General features: G+C 38.7%; 1 protein-coding gene and 1 long non-coding RNA gene across 2 annotated transcripts in view; both read right to left on the reverse strand.

The window, feature by feature from the left end:
• LOC128894240 (vacuolar protein sorting-associated protein 45) overlaps positions 1 to 24,876 on the reverse strand; it is a 64,264-nt gene that overhangs the window by 13,930 nt on the left and 25,458 nt on the right. The window lies entirely within an intron of this gene.
• LOC128894319 (uncharacterized) lies at positions 1,160 to 3,098 on the reverse strand. Its single transcript, XR_008461508.1, has 4 exons — positions 2,931 to 3,098; positions 2,647 to 2,677; positions 2,381 to 2,535; positions 1,160 to 1,695 (listed from the first exon to the last, which is right to left on the reverse strand). It is a non-coding gene; the product is annotated as an uncharacterized LOC128894319 (long non-coding RNA).

Below are 24,876 nucleotides of genomic sequence, written 5' to 3' on the forward strand. Positions count from 1 at the left end.
TCTTGCAATGAGACTTCCTGCAATGCGTTCCGCGTATTTTTAAAACCTTAAAGGATTCAAACTAATCTCCCATTTTCCATTATTTGAAGTCATTCACTATACAAATTATCTTTGTAAAAAGAAGTGTGACACCCAGTAAAAAATTATAGAATTACAGAATGTAAAATATACCGGGTGATTCACGAGAAACAGAACACCTAAGTATCTCAGTTCGACTTAAAGCTAGAAGAAAATGTTAGGTCATTTGAAGGTCATAGTGTAACACATCGTTGTACTCGTCTTGACGTCAGCTACAATCTTATGATGTTGAAAATATAGGATGTAATCCAAAAATTACCGACCTCCAAAAAACCTTGAAAATTACAAAATTCTGAAATTTTTGTTATATCTTCATATTTGCCCCCTTAAACAGTACAACTTTTTCCTCTAATATTTTCTTCTATTTTTAAGCCGAACTGAAAAAATTAGGTGTTTTGTTTTTCGTGAATCACCCAGTATAATAAAAAATTAGTAAATATATAATAAAATATCAAAATATAACTAAAATAATATAATATAAAATACATGCAGAAAATAAAATACAAAAATGAAAACACTTTTTTTTATATTTTTAATGATAATATATAAAAAATATATAATATAAAATAAAATATATAATAAAATATAAGGAAACAAATAATATTAAATTTCAATAATATTAAATTTTCAGCGCCTCTACCACGCCCGCGCTGACCGCCGCGGCCTCGGAATTGGTTGTCGCGGCCCCGTCCGCCGAAAGATGTTTGAAGGAACTCTTGTAACGTGCTCGCTTGAGCCTGTAAAGGTGAGGTCCCATGAACGTAATGGTCGTGTTCGGGCAATAAATTATCCGTGCTCGCCGGATTTTGTTCGAAAACACATTCCTACTAGCGTCCAAAAGGTCGCTAAATGCGACGACAAACGGTTTGGAACCACTTGAAAGGGTTGATTTTTATGAGCGTTTGGGTCTCGACCCATCGTCTCGACTCGCGAGCACGGGGCCTATTCCATGAAAAAAAAATCGACCCTTTCAAGTGGGCCGAAGTGAGATCCCCAATACTTGTTTTCACCGAGACCGTAGGCGCCTAGGGTCAAACGGGCAATCGACTCATCAGTTTTTGATAAAATCGAATTGTTTATTCTTCATCGTATCAACGTGAACGCGATGCCGTTAGATTCTTGGCGTTCTCCTGATTAAAATGATATCTCACGTCGCATAAATCGAACTATTTTTAACAAAATAACTTTTCAATCATGCAATAAGATTTTGCATATAATTTCGTTAAAAATAGTCCGATTTACGCGATGTGAGATATCATTTTGATCGTAGAAGCATCAGGAATCCGATGAAAATTGTCGAGGTTGGTATTTTCAATTCTTTATGACACGTCCCCTTGTCGACCGCTCGTTGCGATGCTGGTGTCTGGTCTTTTTCGGGATTCCGTGCTCGTTTAGGTGTTCGCCGCTCGTTGTGCCAGTTCGCCTGGATCCATCAGACCCTCCTGCGCGAAGAGTTGACAGTTTCAAGTGGACGTTGCTCGTGCTCGCCGCCCGAACTTACCTTCATGGGACCTCACCTTAAGGCCGAGCTCTGCGTACGAAGGGCCTTTAACATAGACCACCGCATAAGCTCGGCCCGCTTACTTCTTCCGCTCCTAGCATAGCGAGCTACGTGTTCTGTAATGAGACAAAAAATAAAATTATTGGTAAAATGATTTCTGTAATTAAAGTAAAGTCTCCATAAATGTACAAATTTGTTTACCATAAACGCACAGAAACCATCTCCACCAATGGGGGGTATACCCCTTCTAGGATTTCGGACGCTGAGCAATGTAACATGATCATATATTCTCTATGTTTGCCGACGAGCTTCGAACGTAGAGAAGAACAGCGAATAAAGAAGAAGACGGAGAACTTAATGCAACAACTTAATACAACAGTGAATCTTTTTTATAAAACTTTTACCACCATATTCCTGAATTTTTCTGATTAAAAGGAGATCAAACACGACGTAATTCGCAACATATTTACTTGTAACAACTTATTATGTGTCATATATCGTAGAACCCTAACTAAAAAAAGATGCATGGTAAATATCGTCAGAATTATATCGCGTTTGGTCTCATTTTAATCTGATGATAAAAGTTGTAAAACAAAAAAGTTAATAATAAAAAAGTTTCACCGTTGCATTAAGTTGTCTCACCGACATGCCCTGGTGTTTTCGATCCGTCCCCTTCTTCATTCGCTGTTCTTCTACACGTTCGAAGCTCGTCAGCAAACATCAAAGAATCTTTATAATTGGGGTGGCCAAAAAGAGTCGTATAGGGCTCGCATGGTAATCCATGGTGTATTATGTATTTACCGTTTGTTGGCGGAGGGTGGCGGGGGCTGTTCTTGGGGCTGCGGCGGCGGTGGCCGTGCCTCTGATTGCGGCAGTGTAGGCCCTGCCTGCGGTGGCGTTTGGGGCAACACGGGTGGCAGGGGCGGCTGCGAGAAGGCCGATGTTGGCAGGGGCGGCTGAGACGGTGGCAGCGAAATTTCTAATAAAATAAATTTGACAAGTATAGAAATCTTTAAAATTTAGTTTTTTCATTTGTACGTTTATCGATAATAATAATTAAAAATTACCGTCGTCAAGGAGCATGTCCTCATAGTTTCTCTACCAAAATTAAGAAACAATTAATTCAACATATTTACTAAATAAATACATTCATGTTTGAATAAATATTTATATTAAAATACTCTTTTCTTGCTAATTATGATTATTATTGAAAAATTGAAAACGAATTTATTTCTGGTAAAAGAGTTGGTTACATACGACCCACGTGTTAACAGGTAAAAGGTTATAAATACGTTTTAAACAAAAGTTGTAATTAAAAGAGTATTTCAATAGTATTTTATTTATTACTCACATTTTTTTGCGCCATTCTTGTTGATAATTAATATCTAAAGTAAAAAGATATAAGGTTAATATAAATTGAAAGTAACGCAATAGTACGTAATTTTATTTTCACTGTTACGTACCTGTCTATTCTGGCTAACGTCCTTTTCACTTTGAACTATGAATCGTGAACCTTACCCTTAACTGTGATGCCCATTCTGCACCTAGTCGTGCATACGTGACGAAAAAACTGAACGCGCAGTATCACCAACCAGTTCAGGACGATTTTCCCAGACGCAAGTTAAAAAATCCCTAAATTTTATTTAAAACTCCCTGAAATATTCTATTTATTAATTTTTTTACAATGTTGTGATTACAGTTCAATGTTCAATACGTTCAGTACTATATACATGTAATATAAAAATTATTTAAAGTCATTTGCTGGGCAAATTATCTTTGTAAATTTAGTTGTATTCAAAATAATGTAAAACATAATAATAAATAATCAAAAACTACTTACTTTTCGTGCAATATTTTAAAACGACCGCATACGGCCCGCGGGCCGGACGTTACCCATATAGGGTCTAGATGTTCGCGGCCTGGAAGTCAAATGCTTAGCGTGGCCAGGCAAGGTCGTGTCGATGAATAAGAATTATTTTAAAACGCAAAATAATGATAGTGTACTCATATTGTCAGGTTTGCCGCCATTGAAAACCCCTAAACAAATTCATTTCAAAAATTTGTCCTCCAGAAGTCCCTTTAAAAAAATCCCAGCTCATATGTTTTTTACCTAATCTAGAGTCAAACTCCCCAAGTTGGCAACCATTGCAGTACTATAGTTATAATTAGCGATGTGTGGTCCCAATCTAAAGACGCGCTGGCGACCAATCACAGTATATAATAGCAGAATCGACTACTAGAAATATAAATATAATATATAATAAAACCTGACGCACTTAGTCGCCCATAAAGAAACAGACAAGAGTAATGAATTGAGAACCATGGGTCTTTGAATATAACTAGAATAACTAGAATACTGCGCGTTCAACTTTTTTCGACGCGCATGTGCGACTGGGAGAAGAATGTAGTAACATTGTATTCTTATACGTTATCTACTTTTGTTGCAAGAATTCGTTTTAATACCAAGTTCTTTTTAAGGATTGGTTACCTTTTTATTATCAAACCATTTGGAAGGATTACATTTGGTAAGTGACGTTTACATTTACTAATAATATATATGATATTAGTGGTTACTATAAATTTCTTGTTTTTTATTTTAGGTTATGGTTTTAGCATCAAGTCCTTTAGCAGGATTAAAGGGCCTAAGCAGGATAAGGATAGGCAGTCGGCCCCCACCCCAATTATCATTGCTATTATGTGCCGTGCAATGCTCTTGACCTAAAACATCATCTCACAAAGTTTCAATCCCCCCCCCCCCTCGTTTAAGAGTAATATGAGGGTAAACACCCTTAACTTTATTATTTTTTTTCTCGGTTACTATTTCAGATATTTAAATTCTGTAAAAACGAAAATATTCCTACTCCTACTTATAAACTGCATCTCATATATTTTTTTCAGGGTATCTTTATAAGAGTAGAAAATAAATAATTTATTTTTTGCGGGTGGTAATTGCAAAGAACCCTGTGAGTGACACCTACCAAAAAAATCAGGAATGATGATCGGTTATTTAACAAACACAAGTAAAAGTTTCAGAACGGTCGAAATCCTGGAACATGGTTAAATAATTAAAAAATAATTTTTTCGAAAAAAAATTTAACCGACTTCAAAAAAGGTACAGTGAAAAATATGAAATAATTTCTAGGTAATTTATATGAATACGCACTAGCTCTAGATAAAAGTATGGGAAGGATGCAGATGTAATGCAGTGAAAAGTGTGAAGTAATTTCTATTTAAACTGCATTGTTATTCACCATCGTTTTATGAATTTGGTTAAATTATTAAATATATCATATCAAATGCAATGCACCTTTTTCGGAGGCGGCGCAAAATTTAGAATTAAGTTTATTAAAAATTGTTAAACTTGGTTTAACTTTATGTCGGAGAAACAAAAAATATGGTCTTTATTTATTGCTATCATTACATCCACTCTGACATCATATTCATTAACACTATTCAATATCGCCGCCCCTACCAAATACTATCCCAAACCTATTCAGACAGTATTTCCATGGGGAGAGTTTATACATTGGCAGTAATCAATATTGCCGCCCCTCCCCTCCAAAAAAGCCCCAAATCTACTCAAACTATATTTCCGTGTACATATTATATACATTAACTATTAATTCCACATAGACAATAAATATAAATACATTGACAGCATTCAATATTGCCGTTTCTACCAAAAGATAACCCAAACCGGAATTAAAAATTGTTTACATTATGCGCCGCCTCCGAAAAAGGTGCATTGCATTTAATATGATGTATTTAATAATTTAACCAAATTCATCAAATTATGGTGAATAACAATGCAGTATAAATAGAAATTATTTCATACTTTTCACTGTACCTTTTTTGAAGTCGGTTAAATTTTTTTTCGAAAAATTATTTTATTTCACTCTTTTTAGTAGCAATCTATAACCAATAGGTTTCATGCAATAACAATAGTTATGAGCAATATACAGGATGACCCAAAAACGTTGGAGGTCCTTGAAAAGGGTTGTTCCGCGGGGAGGGGGGGGGGGGGTTGAAACAATTTTTCTTCGTTAAGGAGATATTCCAGAAACAGAAACTCCCGACCAATCAGAGTGCCGGAGAAACCTATGCTACCGCAGGCGCTCCACTGGCATACTCGCGCTCTGATTGGTCGGGGGTTTCTGTCAGTATCTCCTTAACGAAGCCTCGAACAACATTTTCTGTTCCGAAAAGTGGATAATGTAGAGCGGCGCGGTATATGCGATTATCGTACACCTGGTGGCATCTCACGCGACTATATGTAATAACTGTATTGACCCCCACGGTCTTGAACGCGAACGGAGAGTTACGCAACAGTTAGCACCTGCCGCGACTTGTTTTTCTATACGGATTTCCGAAGGTACCGCGGCGCGGTCTTATAATCCGTTTATTGGCTGGGCTGAGTAAACACCCTGCCACCTGGCAGACCTTTGTCGCTAATAGGGTGTCCGAAATCCATACGACTCTTCCTTCTGCGGTGTGGCATCACGTTTCCTCTCAGGACAATCAGGCGGATTGTGCCTCGCGGGGTGTCACCCCTATGGAATTACAAAATCATGCCGTTTGGTGGAATGGACCTCCTTGGTTGAGATCTAACGCCACCGAGTGGGCCGTAACATCAACTCTAGATCCGTTAGAATCCCTTCTAGAAAGGAAGTTACACCTTGCTATCGCCAAGCCAGATGAATTCTCGTCTGAACCATGAACGAGATTGCTGCAAAGGGTGTCTTCGTGGTCGCAATTGCTCCGCATTACAGGAGTTCTCTATCAGTTCCCGGATCTGCTACGCCATCGTAACGTGGATCGTTCACATTATTTCGGTGTCGCGAAAGCATTTTGGATTATGTTCCTCCAGAAGACTTGTTTTAATAACGAGCTAAAATGCTTAGTCGCTCGTAAGCCTATACCTCGTTCGAGTCCAATTTGGCGACTCAATCTTTATTTAGATGAGAGTGGAATCATTCGCGTAGGGGAACGTTAAACCATGCTCCGCTACCTGAAAACTCCCGACATCCTATAGTGTTGCCCGTACATCGCGTTACCGAACTGTTAGTTCGACACTGTCATGCACTTTCGTTGCATGGCGGTATGCAGCTGACTCTCGCAGTACTCCGCCAAGAATTTTGGGTGGTAACTGCACGGCGTATGATCAAATCTACCATAAACCAATGCATCCTGTGTATTCGCCAACACGCAGCAGTCCCTCAGCAACTCATGGGGGATCTGCCGTCTGTTAGAGATAACCCGACTCGTCCATTTTCTAACGTGGGCGTAGATTATGCAGGCCCTTATTTCGTCCAAACTTCTAAGGGACGAGGGCATAAATCGCATAAGACATACCTCGCTCTTTTTGTGTGTTTGGCCACTCGCGCGATTCATTTAGAGTTAGTCAGCGACTACTCTACCCAGGCCTTCTTAGCAGCACTTAAACGATTCGTATCTCGACGTGGGTTACCAAGTATGATCTATAGCAATAACGGTACCAATTTCGTAGGCGCATCTAGCGAAATAAGATCAGCGATTTGGGATTCGCTCCTCTGTCAAATAGAAGCGTGCTTAAATTCTCGGCCACTTGTACCTCTAAGCGATGATCCGAAGGATCTTACTTATTTAACATCTGGGCACTTTTTGGTAGGGTGTACGCTTCTGGCTCTCCCAGAACCATCCGTGGTTAACGAAAAGTTGAGTCTCCTTAATCGTTGGAAATTGGTCACACAAATGGTGGAACATTTCTGGAGTCGGTGGCGTGACGAGTACCTGCATGGTTTGTAGCAACGAGGCAAGTGGCTGAATAGATCGCCTAATATCGAGATAGGACAACTCGTAATAATCCGAAGTCCGAATCTGCCTCCTTCTAAGTGGCATTCGGGTCGCGTTATTAAATGCCATCCAGGTCCTGACGGCCTGGTACGCGTAGTAACGCTTTGAAGACAGTCGGATGAAGTTAAGCGACCACTCGAACAGGTAGTTGTACTTCCTGTGGAATCTACTCAAACGAGCGCATAACCTTGGTTCCGATTGGTACTATCATTTCACTCCCCTTGCAGTCGAAGTGAACAAACTGATTTAAGTTTTATTTGTTTTTTTTTTTCTTTCCTAATTTTTCTTTTGGGCAACCTCGTCTGCCGTCCTTCAAGAGCCGTGGCTTGTTACGGCGGACGGTATTGACACCTACTTATATTTTGTACTTTTAACAGTTAAATTATATTGTGGTTTCGTTCTTGAAGAACGAGGCGGGCGGTATGTTCCGAAAAGTAGACAATGTAAAGCGACGCGGTATATGCGATTATCGTACACCTGGTGGCATCTTACGCAGCTATATGTAATGACTGTATTGCCCCCCATCACTCCTATTTCTTTGTACGCATATGATTTTCGGCTACCACTCCGATCAATAGATCGGTCTTGAGCGCGAACGGAGAGTTACGCAACAGTTAGCTCCTGCCACGACTCGTTTTTCTATACGGATTTCCGAAGGTACCGGCGCGGTTTTATAATCCGTTTATTGCGATTAAGTTAATCCTAGTTGTAAGTGCACGATCCTTCGGGTGAACTTTGATACAAAATAAAGACAAACGTGGTCATTGTTACCGAGAGTGTGCATTTGTTCATATATATTTACTCTAACGTAACGGACTTCACAATCCTTTCCCAGGCCGGTAATTTAATTAGTGCAAGTTAAAAACGCTTCGCGCTAATTCTTCGTTTTACTGAACATTTTCGTTAAGAAAAAATTGTTTCAAATCACCCCCCCCCCCCGAAACATCCCATTCCAGGACATCCAACAGTTTTTGAACACCCTGTATAATTGCAAATGGGATTATCAGGAATACATGTGCAACTACATGTGAAAGGATTGATTGCGTTTGGTAAATTCCTTGTCGAGCTACACCAGAGCAAAGCAATTTTGCACCAACAATGATTTTAAAGAATGAAAGTGTCCATAAATTTTTGCACATGGTAACATCACGAATTCATGTATCATGAAATGCAGAAGGTTCCATCGGGGTCGGTAATTTCCTCACCGAGTTACATCATATAATAGGAATTTTGCGATAACAATAGTTATAAACAATACAGAAATTCATAAATTTTTGCATATGTGATTATTGCGACAACCTCTCCGGCAGCAAAATGTAAGGGGTCTCATCGATTTCATCGGTTTCAGGCCAAACATATGTGAAATAGTACGCTTTTTGCGATAAAAAGTGATATAAAGTGGTAAAAAATAAGACAAGGACAAATGTGTTGCTATGGTACCAAATGGCAAATGCTCTTTCAGATGCAAGAAGTTTCAATGTGATTGGTCCATCCGTCTCGAAGTAAGAACCAAGACAAATTTTTTCTGTTTAAGAAAAAAAACGGGTAAAAAATGACAAATCACAAAATGTTTCTTTTACGCGACCAACTGGAAGAAATATTCGACAAGATGCAAGAGGTTTCATTCCGATTGTTCAAGCCATCTCGGCGTAATCGGTGAATAGACATTTAAAAACAAAAAAAAAAAATACATGTCGAACTGAGTAACCTCCTCCTTTTCGAAGTCGGTTAGAAAGAAACAAAAATCCTATGCGTTACGGTCCGTGCAATGGGCTGAAGGAGATAATGTCTGACACACTACACGTATCGTTATAGCTATGCGTACGAGAGGGATTGTACATTTTCACTACACAATCTAATAGCTTACAAAAAAATGAATCCATCGATGTTTAATATGTTGACCTTAACGTGACATTTAGTTCATTATGATCACTGGTCATTCAGGTAGCCAAAATCGGTCTTGGGGGATTGTTTTGTACTGTGTGACGTACGGGATTTCCTCCAGGACCGCGAAGTATGTACCGCGGCCAGGGGTGGGCCCATGTGGCCTCGATCAGCGGACCCTTCGGAACTCGGGGTTTATGATATCAGTTAATTGCTATTGAGTCTAAGAACGAACGACTCTACGGAATAAGACACGTGAAAACGGCTTTCTCAAAAATAGCTTCGCTGTTATTTGCCTCATAAACCGGCCCGACCATCTGCGCCGGGTTATACAGCGACTTCGGTAAAAGCTAAATTATTTTATTATCATCCTAGTCAGCGACCTGCGGAATTTCTAAGATACGTCACTGGTGGGTGATCCCTGTACCTGAGGTTTATTGACAATTTAGGGATGGTCATTATCTCAGTAATTCCCACCTAAAACGACAATGTTTGTTGTCGATTTTCGGAAACCAATGAAATCCTCGTGTTTCATCCCCGCCACCAACCCCCTGCGAACTTGGTGTAGGACAAGATTTCTTTCGAACCAGGTAAAAAATTAGTAATCAGTAGTACATCGAAGAGAATTCAGTAAAACATCAGAAGTCGGTCGTGTTACTTGTGCCGTGAATTTATGTGTCTCACTTGTATCATATTAAGTTATTGAGGTTTACTTCACATGTAATCTCCGTTTACTCATCTTCTGTAACAAGTGTCGACGACTTATTTATAGGAAACAGCAGTCGTGTGAAAGTACCAGCAATAGCGAAAGTGATAATGACCGATGTTGTTCTAAACATATTATCAAAAAACGATTTTACGATGATGAACTGCACCTGCTACGGATCTATTCCACCTACAGCTCAATAACAGAATGTGAAGGTTCAATGTTTTTGGACCGATTAGCGACAAATGCGGATACAACGCTGTTTAATAAAATAGCAGACGGTTCAATGAGTGAAGAACAACTTCGTGCATTTACAGGACTTGATTGGGATTCTATTAATAAATTGAAATGTATGCTGACCAGCATGAGAAACAGTGAATCACGAACTGTGACACAGGCCTTAATTGTATTTTTGTTTAAATTGAGGAGCGGTAGTTCCAATATAATGATTAAAAATATATTAGGTTTCAAACACGAACAAGAAGTTTCTGAATATTTGCATCAAATAATTACGGCCTTTGAAAGGGATATTCGAGATACCGTACAATTTTGGAATAAATGTCAAATCAAGAGAAGACCTCATCTTAAATGAAACTACTTCCGAAACAAAAAAGTTGTTTAATATGGGACAAACTGCGTTAGCTTTAATATTTGATGGAACATATGTTAAGCCCTGGTTTTTCTGAACGAGATCGTGACGGAATAGAGACGGAAAAGTTCGTGGACGATCTCACCGATACCAGTGGTATGTTAGTAAGCGTAAAAGGTCTCACACTTCAGTCCGGATGGCAGTTCGTGGGTCTCCGTTCCCTCGACCGGGACGGATTTTGATATTAACGATTCGAAGCGAGACGGAATCTCCGGAATCATGTGAACTCCTGTTGTAATGAATGAGTTTATGAGCCGTCAAACGTGCATACATGTAGTATATTTGAATGTATTAGAATTAGTATATAAACAATACACATGTGTAAATATGATCATTATATAATATTATACATTATTTCAATATATATTGTGACGCGGCAGAACTTTTCTGCCCGTCACGAAAGCACCCCTGACCTCGCAGGGTCCTCGCTCCCTCCTCGCCGAACACGCCGCGGAGGTGGCCCGCGGCCCCAATAGGGACCCCCCCCCCCCCCGCGTCGCCGGTCGTGGTGTCCTCCACCCAGGGACCCCGGTGTGACCACCACCCAGAGGACTTGTCACCCTCGACAGACGGTCAACCCCTCGCCCCGCAGCTGCCACGGGAGAACGACACAGACGTGTGGAGATGCCGTGGTGGTGGCACACCGTAAGGAGCCCCTTAAAGCTCCTGGGTGGGGAGAGCTACGAGCCGGCGACGAGAAGAGCGCGAGTTTTGGGGGGAGTAACGGTGGAAATGCGACGCGAAGGAGAACCGTGCGTGCGAGCGCCTTTTCGCCTTTGTTTTTCTCTTTTCTCCTGTGTTTTGTCGCGCGTGTGGTGCGAGTTTTCCACCCCGTCAATCCAGAGGAGGCAAGGATTTTGGAACCCCGAAGTCCACTCCAACCAGATAGGGCCCACATGTTGGGGTTTCCGTTTGTGGAGTGTGTGTGCGAGCGCGGATCGAGGGTGCGTGTCCGTGAGTATGCTCCGGAGCACTTTTCGTCCGCGACAGGACCACCACCGGAGGCGAGAACCCTAGGAGTTTCCTCCGTTCGTTTTGCGTATCTCCCGCGTGGCTTTGCGCGGTTTGAGAACGCGCCGCGTTTTAAAGGAAAGGGCCCCTTCGAAACGCGAGACCGTTAATTCACGGCGTTTCTTTTTTTTTGGTTGTATTTTCTTCTAGGGCGGACTCCCTGTTTGCGAGGCCCCGTAGGATTAAGTAACACCAAATTTTCGGAATTATATTGGGAATTCCGCGTCGCGTAGTCGTCACACCCTTTTTTGATCCGATGTGAGTGTACCGCGGAATTCCCCCCCTTTTTTTTGGTTTTCGGCTAAATAAAGCCTCAATTACTTTCGTGGATCAGAGTTTCCTTTATTTTCTTTGTCTTCCTGGCCTCCTCTGAGCCCGCTCTGCGTTTGAGCAGTCGGAAGGGCGAAGATAACGGACGGGTGCTTTTGCACTGGCGCCCAGATTCCTTTAAGAATAAATAAATCTCGTCCGTGGGATTTGTGCCACCTAGCGTGTCGAATAGCGGCTTTCCCGGTCGCCCACGCCAGGTTCCGTCACAATATATATAGTATATAGTACCTCTTGGCTACAGATGACCTATTTTTGCGTTAAATTGAAAACTTCCGCTGATTACGGATGACGGATTCTTATGTCAAAAAAGAAATTACAGGAATTTCATAAAATTATGTGTAGCAAATCAAATTGCTTAAGTATATCCAGACGCGAAGGTGTTAAACATATTTTATTATACTTAGTATTATCAGTAGTTATCAGCTCTGTGTTGTATTTTGTAAGGGAAGTCTCATTATAGGTACATATGTACATAGAATTACATATAGACTTCGCTATTATCGCGATTTCGGGTATCCACGAAAAGACTTGTTCAGTGTCTTTTGGATTTGATTTCGAACATCGTCAATTGTACATCCAACGTCTGTGAACATGTTGCCAATCGTTACCTTTTGCGCTGCCAAGGTTGGAGAAACAAATGCTGCCGATAATTACATAATAATTATAATTATATTTCTTTATAGTAATATATATTATATAATAGTTATATTTCATTATTAACACCTTCGCGTCGGAAGACTCATTATTGCGTCCAATTGAAAACTGCCCCTTGGCTACAGATAATGCATTAACCTGAAAGGGTTAGAATCAACCCCCATGTATACGAGTTTTCATTTTTGAGATTGATATACAACACAACATCGTCAATAGTGGAATGGTTTGGGACATACCACCTGGGGTAGAGTCGTAGGAAAAGAAAGGTTGGGTCAAGTATCGGCATTGTCCCTGATCCCTTCGACCCTAAACGAAGACAGAATTCCTCGTGTCTATTCACTCGCACTCACGCAAATCCGTCCGCTTCATTCCGTCGAAACTAAAATGATTTGGTTTGGACGGAATGGGATCCACGGAATATCGTCCCGAATTTTACACAAACACTACTATAAGTTGGGTATTCGTGAATCCGTCCACAATCCTTATTTTCGGTTTCCGTCGTCATTTTGTGACGGTTTTTTTTCAGAGAAACCGGCCTCATCGACTCAAATCACTCGTTCCATCGACCATTTCGTCCGGCCTAAACGAACGGAATGTTCCGTGGCGATCTCGTTCAGAAAAAAACAGAGCTTTTACACATCAGAAAAGCAGAAATAATGAATACCAAAGAAAATCTTATTCTGGACAAACAAAGATGTCGTTGTGCAAGCCATTTACAATTTGCGCAACGAATGGGTATATTGTAGATACAACGGGCCCATTTAATGCAAATATGAATGATGCAGCAATAATGAAAATTCTACTGGAAGATCCAAATGGAATCAGTACACTTTTACAACCTGGTGATTTTTGTTTTGTTGACTGCGGTTTTCGAGATGTCGCAGAATATATGCGAAATAGAGGATACAATGTGTTAATGCCACCCTGTAAAGGAAATCAGGCGCAATTAACAACAGAAGAAGCGAATTCATCACGTTTCGTTACAAAAATAAGATGGACTGTAAAAGCTGTTCACCGTGACATAGGACAGAAATTCCGATTATTACACCATGCAATCGACAATAAACTTTTGCCAAGCTTGAAATCATTGTGTCGTATAGCGTCGTTTATCCATAACACATTTGGAGAAAGATTAAGATCCGACACAAAACCAACGAATACAATAATTGACTACATGAAGGAACGGCATCAAATTCAAGTAAACACGCTACAGCAAATAATAGAAACAAATAAATTAAGTCGCCGTAAGAAACCATTCACTAGAATGACTAGTAGCTCATTAATGGATTTTCCCAAATTAACAGAGAGAGACTTGAAAATTCTATTTACAGGTACATACATGCTACATATTATTACATACTTTTACCATATACTATGTTAGTATATCATATCATTTACAGGTACATATCAATAGTCGCAATCAATATATTATCTACCTGAAATAATGAAGGACGGTAATATTTTAAATACCGAATATTTAAAGGAAGATAACAATATTACGAGGGCGAAGATTCGTTCAAGGCATATCAATAGGAAAACCTATCGATGCTATGTTACGTACAGAGACTTCACTCTGTTTCGTTATTTCCATCAAACCTCTCCGTGACATTTGCCCTTTCGAGCGGATGTGGCCGCGACCCTTCGATAAAGTTTTTACTAAGAAACTAGGGCACGTCGCGGGATTGATTTCCACGAAAAATAGGAGCTACGTGCCGCTACGCATCTCCGCGTATGGCAGCATAGATTTCATAAGAATCAACTCCCACTACCGCTTTTCTAACAAAATCTAGAGTATATAAACCGATGCGTTTTGCATCTCGGGGGCTCATTTCTTGAGGACACGTTGAAGTTATGTCGCGCTATATCTTAAACCCGCGAGGCAAGATCGGAAAAAATCCCCTTCGAGTAAAGTAAAGTAAAGTAAAGTTCGGGTGATAGTTATCAAGAAGAAATAAGACGCAGACCGTGTTACCTCGTCGTTAGATCGGGGAGGATCCCCTTCGAACATAGTCTTGAAACGTTTTGGTAAATACTCTTTCAATTGTAAACGTGACCCCCGCATTTCAACTCGGCGCGTAACCTTGAGAGTAGGAATTAGTTTCCGCGATATATATACAGAAAACATTTGTATAGTCCTAATTAAACCTTTGACATACATAGTTTAGTAGAGTAACCTTTGACATACATGACATACATAATTTAGTAGAGCAATCCTAACTATTTTCTTCAGTACCTATCTTATTGAATTATTAAATTAAGGAGACCCACAGCAATACACTTTTACCGCTCGAGGTGTATTGCATAGTAGAAGTTACGAGGCCCCAACTAACAAACCCTAGTGGCAACCCTTCGTTAACCATACGCTGGCGCGTCCACGACAACCAACCTCCTAGTGGCAACCTTTCGTTAACCATACGCTGGCGCGTCCACCACACCAACCTCCTAGTGGCAACCTTTCGTTAACCATACGCTGGCGCGTCCACGACAACTTTCCAACCTCCTAGTGGCAACCCTACGTTAGCCATACGTAGGTGCGTCCACGAAAGCATATCCCTATTAACAAAATTGTCCAAACGACAACTATCCTCGGCAACGCGGCCGAAACGAGCCTCATAGCCCTCGGCTCGTAACAGCTATATCGAATATTGCCCTAATTCCATTAGTTACACGGCTATATCGCAGTATGCCTGTGACTGTGGGAACGGCAACCGAACAGTTGGCTGTTGCTCTCATGTAGCTGCAATCATTTATTATTTATCCCACGGCCGTTTTAAGTCAAAGATAATAAAACCATCCGAAATATTAACGAAAATATTTGATATAACGAATGTAACGGCGGTTATCAACGAAAACAGCGATGAAGATTAAATTGCACATATTTGTAACCAATGTAAACCATATTTGTAAACAATGTTTAGATATAATTTAAAAAATAATAAACAATACCTTTAAGGAAAACAAAATTGTAAAACTGGTTGCCTCTTATCGAGACATTATCTCATTCTCCTTCAGCCCATTGCACGGACCGTAACGCATGGGATTTTTGTTTCTTTTTAATTATTTAACCATGTTCTAGGATTTCGATCGTTCTGAAACTTTTAAATGTGTTAGTTAAATAACCGATCATCATTCCTGATTTTTTTGGTAAGTGTCGCTCACAGGGTTCTTTGCAATTACCACCCGCAAAAAATAAATTTTCTACCTTTAATAATTAAGAAGATACCCTGAAAAAAATATATGAGATACAGTTTATAAGTACGGATATTTTCGTTTTCACAGAATTTAAATATCTGAAATAGTAACCAAAAAAAAAAAAATAAAATTAAGGGTGTTTACCCTCATATTACTCTTAAACGGGGGGGGGGGGGGGGGTTGTAGCGAATTGAAACTTTGTGAGATGATGTTTTAGGTCAAGAGTATTGCACGGCACATAATAGCAATGAAAATTGGGGTGGGAGCCGACTGCCTACCCTTATCCTGCTAGACCCTTTGGTAACTGACTTTTAAATTAATTAATATAATATAATGTATGATATTGGTGTTTATTAAAAATTTGTTTTTTATTTTAGGTTATTGATTGATTATTCAAATTCAAATAAGTGAAATACACTCGATAGGCTGCATTGCGCCGTGTCTCGAGTTTAGCATATTATAAAAAATAAAGCTTATTAAAAAAATAGCGTTTGTACATCTGTATCATTAATAATATTAATGTTAGTAAATATTAACTAAATAAATACTAACTAATATAAACTAAATATTGTGAAATCTTTATACCATCTTATATATATTATTATATATTATCATATACATACAATAGCATAAAGTACTAAAAATATAAATAAAAGTATAATTCGTTATGTCTGTAATTAATAATCAGTACAAATTGTGTGGTACACCTTGCACTGTCCAAGATGCTGAAAAAATCGTTTGAATTTCAAGATATAATAAAACATAATTTCATAGGATGGATAAATCTGAAAGGTGCTTGCAGTAATTGTGATAGTTCAAATTCAAACATATATATATGTCATATTTGTATATATTATCTATAGGTATTCAAAAAAATATAGGACTCATAAAATTCATATGTATTTTGCAATAACAAATGGACTGCCGGTCAAGTGCAGGGCAATCTACAGATTATCTGTAGATAAATTATATACAAATGTATTATCGTAGTCTGTGCTCACTTGCGCCGCGAGTGGTAGAAATATTTATTCATAACTTCAAGCTCGGGATTTTGGTAACACTTCTACACTACACAGTTAGGACTCCTTATACAGTCTTCATGTTTCCAACTATGCGCAGCTGAAATGGTGTATTCAACAGTGCTGACGTTCAGACCCCAATGACAACTCATGTAAACTGACTGCTCCGCACTTTGGCGGTGAAATGAAGAAGCTAAATAGTGTATCAACCACAAACTGAGACTGTTTACGCATTTGCCTAGATGTCCGTGGCCTGGAAGTCAAATGCTTGGCGTGGCCAGGCAAAGTTGTGTCGATGAATAAGGATTATATTAAAATGTAAAATAATGAAAATGTACTCATATTGTCAGAGCTTTAACCTCACAAATTATCTGAAAGCTGGTAAGAGAAAAGGTATTGGTGTCGATGAATGACTTTAAAAATAATTTAAAACTTAATACAATGAAAATGTACTCATATCGTAAGAATTGACAAATTATGGGAAAGGCTGCGAGAGAGAAAGTATGGATCTTGATGATCTGAAAACGCCTTGCCTGGCCACCCCAAGCATTTGGCTTTCAGGCCGCGGACATCTAGGCAAATGTCTAAACAGTCTCAGTTTGTGGTTGATACACTATTTAGCTTCTTCATTTCACCAATTTGTATTAAACTTCTTTATTTTTATAAATGAAATCAGGGTGTACAGAGTGTATAAAAATTATTGGTCACCACTTTCAGGGGTTATTGTACACATCTGGATCGGTGGACATTTGCAGAAAAAACCGTTCTCAAAATCCATTATGACCTCGAAATTGAAGGTCAAAGTTTTTTTTAATTTTAAAAAATTCTACTAGAGGAGTAGGTAAAAAGCTTCAAAGGAGCCACATGCCGGAGACGAACCGTTGTCGTGTAAAAAATTGTTGAAGTTTTCCAAATTCTCGATAGCGCGGAGCAACTCACGAGGCGCCACAGCGGCTCCGAGGGTCCCCCAACTTAGCTCCTATTTGTATATGCACGCGCGATAGTGAAGTGTGACCACACTACACAAACGTAATACGCAGCGCGGAACACTAAGACCAATAATTTTTATACACCCTGTACACCCTGATTTCATTTATAAAGATAAAGAAGTTTAATACAAATTACTTCTTGAGTTGATACTAATTAATTATAAAAACTGATACCTACATATCCTGAAAAACCCATTATTAATGTTTCCTATTTCCCATAAATATTTTAAAAGAAGTGTTTAAAAAATATTCGGATAATGTGAAATTTATGTTTAGAAGATGCGTATTGAATATTCGGGTAATGTTGAATAAATCTTGAAAATTAAGAGATTCAAAAAAAAAATTAAATCAATTTTATATTGTGTTTCATTTATTCATAGATTTTACTTTTATTACTTTATTTCTTGTGATTGGATTCAATTAAAACAAGTTATTTTAATTTTTTTTACCTCGGTAGGAATTTGAATATCAGATGAATATATATTTTATATTCGGGAAAAAATATATTGTTGCGAATATTAAATAAATATCTATTTTATATTCGTGAAAAAATATTTTGTTATGAATATCAAATTAATGTGTATTTTATATTTGGAAAAAAATATTCCATTCTAAATATCGAATAGATATTCATTTTATACTTAAAAACAAAATATTTTTTTCTAAGTCTAGAATAAATATCATATGTATATTTAAATATTAAAATGAGATTCAATCTCTTTTATTGGATGAATATATATTCAATATTTTGTGCTACTAGGGTATGTGAACCTGACAGGCAACTGCCAAAAAAATTAAGTTTCTTTTACGGAAAATGATAGTGTTTCGTTTCAATTTTAGTATTCGGTTGTTACAATTTTTTTTTCATTTATCAATTGATGAAACTATAAACGAAATACTATCATTTTCCGTAAAAAAGTTAATTTTTTAAGTCAAGTCCCACCTTCACATAGCTTACAAGGAGACATCGCCTAGTGTCCCCCGAATTATTTAATCAAATTTTTTTCATATGTAAAGAAGGGTATGTAGGACAATCTCTGCAAGTGAGAAGGCGCGACTCTCTTTCGTTTTCGAGAAATCAATTTTTAAAAATAGCTCAATTTCGATTGACGAGTGTTAACCGTATAAGAGTCGGAGGTATTATAGAAGCAGCGTGGCACAGTAAATTTTTTTGTTTACCTTTTTTTCCGTTTGTACCATGTTTTATTAAGGAAAGTACGTTTTTATATATTAAAATTATTTTTATAGAATATTATGCAATTTTTATGTTTTCTATCGCATTGAAAAAGAAGTCAGAAAAAAGGAGGAAGAAAAAAAAGAAAATAAAAAAAAGAAAGAAGAAAGAAGTAGTGCTATGTTTGTTTAATACAATTAAATTGTTATTTTCAAACTATAATGACGAGACGCTGTTGTGAGAACGGCAACATCGCAATTCTATCGACATCACGTTAGCAGTCGTCCTCAGTAAGCGCCATCTCCTATCGATTGTCTGAATTAAATTTGTAACGTCACTTGCTCTGTATTATCGTCAAAATGGCGGAATCTCGTCTTTGGGAATGTTTTTACGATTTTTCGCTTTTTGTTCTTATATTCGCATGTTTTGGGTTGAATGAGGGCTCATTCGAAAGAGGAAAGTCCAACGAAGGGTGCTCTGGTCATCATTTGAGTGACAAAATCCATTTAGTAATCTAAAAATACTTCCATTCTACGGATGTGTTTTTCTCGACTTTTGTTCAACTTTGGACACTTATATTATTAAATATCAACACACTATCATTCTATCATGACCAGAGCACCTTTCGTTGGACCTTCCTCTTTCGAATGAGCCCTCATTCAGTCCAAAATATGCTAATATAAGGACGAAAAGCGAAAAATCGCGAATCCCTTTTTAGGCCCACTTTTGTCGGTAATGTCACCTCGCTGCATTACCCGTGTCTATCCCCTTAAGTCCCCCACTTTTTCATGTACTTGACGTAATTTTTTTTACTTTTTTGAAGTTGTTTATGAGGTAAATATTATCTAACCGTATTTCTTTTATCAAAATCGATTAAAACACTGTCTTTTTGATCATTTATCGTCTTCTTTACCCTATAAAACAATAGCCTATGGCTGTCACCAAGGTAACCGCATCTCCGGTCTTCCGCAAATTTGACTGTGTTGTTTTCTCTTCGAGAAAGTAGTCAGTTGTATTTCCTTATATTTTTTAAGTTTTATCGAGTTCTTTTACTAAGTTCGTGTCGTCAAACTTTTTTTGCGAAGAAAAATAAGTTTTGTGACAAAAGATTCCATTTTTTTTTTTCAAAAAAATTTTTGTACCACTTCTAGTGCTCCAAATTCAATTTTCTTTGCGAAGAATTATTCAGAATAGCTTAAATTTTAATTGGAAAAAATAAAAAAATAAGTGATTTTTTTTTCATTTTTTGATGTTCCAAGCCCCTTAATAGTTTCTTTAATGTCACATTAGTAATGATAAAAAGCTTTAGAGACAACTAGATAATGTTAACATTTTTTTTCCAAATTTGGATACTATTAATTTCTTCATTGTCTCCGAAGTGATATTATCTCATTTATTTTATAATATTTCGCCCTAAATGAGTTTGATATATTAAACGTTCTTTCTGAACTTTTCTACCTAAACCAGAGTTTCCTAACGGTGGACGTTGAAGAGATCTAAGAGGGCGCTTTTGGTCGAAGACAAATTTGGGGGGCGCTGGGGACGCATTCATTTTCATTGCATTCCCATCATCATATTTAATCGAAAGAGAATTCAGTGTAGTCAACAATTTAGCAATAAAGAGAAGAAACAGATTGTCAAAAGTGGAATGCGGCGATTTAAGATTGCTGATGACAAATCTGATAACAAATATCGAAAAATTATTGTCGCTACACCAAGCTCAGCTTTCTCACTAATAATATTATATTAATTTTTTTTAATAATATATATTTGTTTATCAAATTTTAAACAATACGTCAACATGTTAATATCTTTCAATAAAGTAATTTTAATAAAAACCTGTCCTTGTTTTTCAATATATGTATAATGTAGTAATATACACTGACGGACAAAATTGAAGGGACACTTTTTTAAAATGTCATATCTATGGGAGTTTTCAACCGATTTTGGAGAAACTTCGCGAGGAGTAGTTTTGAAGTGTCCTCTAAAAATGTGCGCAAAGTTGCATTGGCGAGAGTTGACAGGAAGGGGTTAAGTCACCCCGTAAAGAGGGGCACGTCGAAAAACACCACTTCTGAAGAGGCCAGGGGTGACGGAAGAAGTTGAAAAAATCAAAAAAACCTTTGGGGCGACCCTCCTCGATGCCCTCAACAAAATGCACCCCTCAAAATCCCTCTCAGGCAAACCCGAGGGTCTGCAGCCGTACGTGGTCAGACCAGATCGGATTCCAATTTAACGTGGGCTGACCACGTACGGCTGCAAGCCCTCGTTCCACTTCTGCATGACGGCTCCGTCCGGCCCACTTAATACTCTTTCAAATCTACTCCGATTTGACAATGAAAGTGTGATTCAAAATATCTGAATTTTTGGGGACCTGTTAATAAAGCATTCGCGCGTCCGTTTCCACGAACGGCGTTGACGTGGGGTTACTCATTCACCTGCTACACAGGCCTAAACTCGCAGGTGGGTTTTCCAAAAAAAAACGTCATTTTCGTATTTTAATGCTATCCACGCGGGGAAAAGACATCAAAACTGTGTCACTCCAATGCCTTGGACCGTATCACATGTCTTCCACGCAACGAAACATCGTTCCAACTCCTACACCTGTGGGTGGACCACTCCTAACTCTGGGCCACCCTGTTCAGCTCCAGGGGCAGTTTTCGAAACGAGCTTTAAATGACATTGATCCTTAACGTACCGAGAATAAACATGGTGAATTTCACCGCCCTTCGAGGTGTGGAAGTGCTCCCTTACGAAGGGTGTTGAAAAGTGGCGAACTGTTCCATCCTTCCAAGAGATGCCTATGGGGCGTACGGCGTGGGCGTTGGCATTTCCTGGATCAGGAGATGCCAGGGAATGCATTGAGTCCAAATTCGGGACTGAAGTCCAAAAATTGTTGTGAGGGGTGGGTTTGCCCGAGAGGGATTTTGAGGGGTGCATTTTGTTGAGGGCATCGAGGAGGGTCGCCCCAAAGGTTTTTTTGATTTTTTCAACCCCTTCCGTCACCCCTGGCCTCTTCAGAAGTGGTGTTTTTCGACGTGCCCCTCTTTACGGGGTGACTTAACCCCTTCCTGTCAACCCTCGCCAATGCAACTTTGCGCACATTTAGAGGACACTTCAAAACTACTCCTCGTGAAGTTTCTCCAAAATCGGTTGAAAACTCCCATAGATATGACATTTTAAAAAAGTGTCCCTTCAATTTTGTCCGTCAGTGTAGTATATTTCACCTAAAAGAGGAGCCGTCAAATCACTGTTTGGAAAAGGGGGCGGTAGGGTAAGAAAGGTTAAGAACCTATGATCTAAACCACCGGTTCCAAAACTTTTTTGTCCTGCCGCCCCCTTTCCAAAAAAAATTTTACTTAGCGCCCCCTGGAAATTAATTTTTTTTTTAATTTTAATAGTAATTAATAGGAAATGTATATGTACTAATGTTTCTAGCTTTTTCGTAAAATATAGTAAAGGAAGGTGTAAATTAGTAATATTGAACTTTGAAATTATGAAACTATTTATTGAACTTGGTACAGAATGTAATACAAAAAAAAGATAAAACATTCGAAATCATCTTAATAAGAAGGATGAACCTGGTGTACTTCTAACAATTTAGTAATCCTCAGCTCTATTTTCGTCAACAGTAATCTTAAATTACCGCAAAAACTATTTGCAATTGGTTTTTTTTGTTAATAAATTGGTTATCGCACTGAATCCACATTCCAATAAATATGACGAAGAAAATGCAATTAAGAACTTTCGAATTACAGCCCACAATGGCCATCAGCGCCCCCCTGAATCGCTGCAACACCTACCAGGAGGCGGTGGAGTCCACTTTAGGAATCACTGATCTAAACGATCCTATGATACCACTATAAAATTAAATACGGCAGTCAAAACATTTAATATAATTAAATGTTGTTAAATACACATCCAATATAGAATCTAGCAACAAAAGTTGTATAGTAATAATTTACGATGTATATTAATTATTCATTGTAAGTAGTAAGTGTCCACATATTTATGAGCGAGGGTAATAATATTAATGCGCAAAAATGTAAGAGGCAAACACAGTCTACGATACATCTATAGATTCAGAAAAAATGTATTTTTTTTGTACAAAATTTTGGGTCAGATTTTATATGCCGATAGAAAACCATGAAACTTTTTCTTAAACAGTTTTCTTGTATCTATGATAGTTTCGGAGATAGCCTATTGCAGGTGAAACTTTAGGGGGTCGTTTCACCCCCTAAATATGAAAACAGGCCAAAATAAAAAAATAAGTATACTTAATTTTTGGCTCCTTTTAAACATATCCAAAAATCAAAACAATCGGAGGCGGATACCTAACAAATATTCCTTGTAAGTGTCGAGGTGATAACAAAAAATTTTAATGCCTACTAATCTGTGACACAATAATGCAACAAACTAACTTTTTTATTGTTAATTTGTTTTTAATACAATTCTCACTAACACATTGGTGAGGTTTTCCTGATTAAAATGAGACCAAACACGATATTGTTATGACAATTGGTTATGATACTAGGCTTGTAAATGTTCCTCTTTTTCCGCTGTCTGTTCTTATGCTCTGTCAACGTCGGCAAATGTAAGAGTATTTCGACTTCAGTAAAATGGCAACAGCGTAGCGTAGAGAATGGATAGACGCTGTTATGCCAGTATGACAACGTCGCAATGTATCGAATTCACGTTAGGAGTCGTCCTCAGTAAGCGCCATACCGATTACCTGAACTAAACTTGTCACGTAACTTGCTCTGCATTATCCACAAAATGGCGGAACTCGTCTTTGGGAATGTTTTCACGATTTTTCGCTTTTCGTTCTTATATTAGCATATTTTGGGTTGAATGAGGGCTCATTCGAAAGAGGAAGATCCAACGAAGGGTGCTGTGGTCATCATTTAAGACACGAAATCCATTTAGTAACCTAAAAATACTTTCATTCCGCGGGTGTGTTTTGTTCGGCTTTTATTCGACTTTGGACGCTCATATTATTAAATATCAACATACTCTCGTGCAATCATGACCAGAACACCCTTCGTTGGATCTTCCTCTTTTGAATGAGCCCTCATTTAGCTCAAAATATACTAATATAAGGACGAAAAGCGAGAAATTCCGAACCCCTTTTTAGGCCCATTTTTGCCGGTAATATTACCTCGCTGCATTACCCATGTCTTCCCCGTTAACCTAGCTGTCCAGCGCCCCCGAGTCTCATCGCTTCATCTTCGCTGCATCGTCGCAGGGTGTCTTCGCCCGCCACCCTCTTCGCGTCAGCCTTGTTCTGGCCGCTCCTTTTCGCCTCATAGACTTGCTTACGCCCTCGCTAAGCAAGTCTAGGGCACCATCCCTGCGATAAGCAACACAGCTAGATCCACAACAGTCCTGTACGAGCAGGCTACTCTGAGCGCCCACCTTCTTTGGACTACTGCTACCCTGTGGCGGTGCTTCGCGGAACGGAGGCCTTCATGAGCAGCCGCCACTTCTCCGGTCTCGGTCCACCGATATTGGCCATGAGGGGAGAGAGGGACGACGCGGTAATCGCCGCCCTGGTTTATGTGTACCTAGTAGGTGCGTTTGGTGTCAAATTGAACCCCTATGTATCTAATGACGGCCTTAGCTACGATGGTTTGGATCCCCATCTTAAAAGGTATTTCGGTGGGAATCCTTTGCCTTGACAAAACGACGACTTTGGCCTTTTCGGTCGCTAGCCGAAGACCTGCGTCGTTTAACCACCTATGCACAAAGCTAATTTCTATAGTGAATGACTTCAAATAATAGAAAATGGGAGATTAGTTTGAATCTTTTACGGTTTTAAAAATACGCGGAACGCATTGCAGGAAGTCTCATTGCAAGA

The sequence above is a fragment of the Hylaeus anthracinus genome, unplaced genomic scaffold, assembly GCF_026225885.1.
Source record: "Hylaeus anthracinus isolate JK02 unplaced genomic scaffold, UHH_iyHylAnth1.0_haploid 3, whole genome shotgun sequence".
NCBI classification, from domain to species: domain Eukaryota; kingdom Metazoa; phylum Arthropoda; class Insecta; order Hymenoptera; family Colletidae; genus Hylaeus; species Hylaeus anthracinus.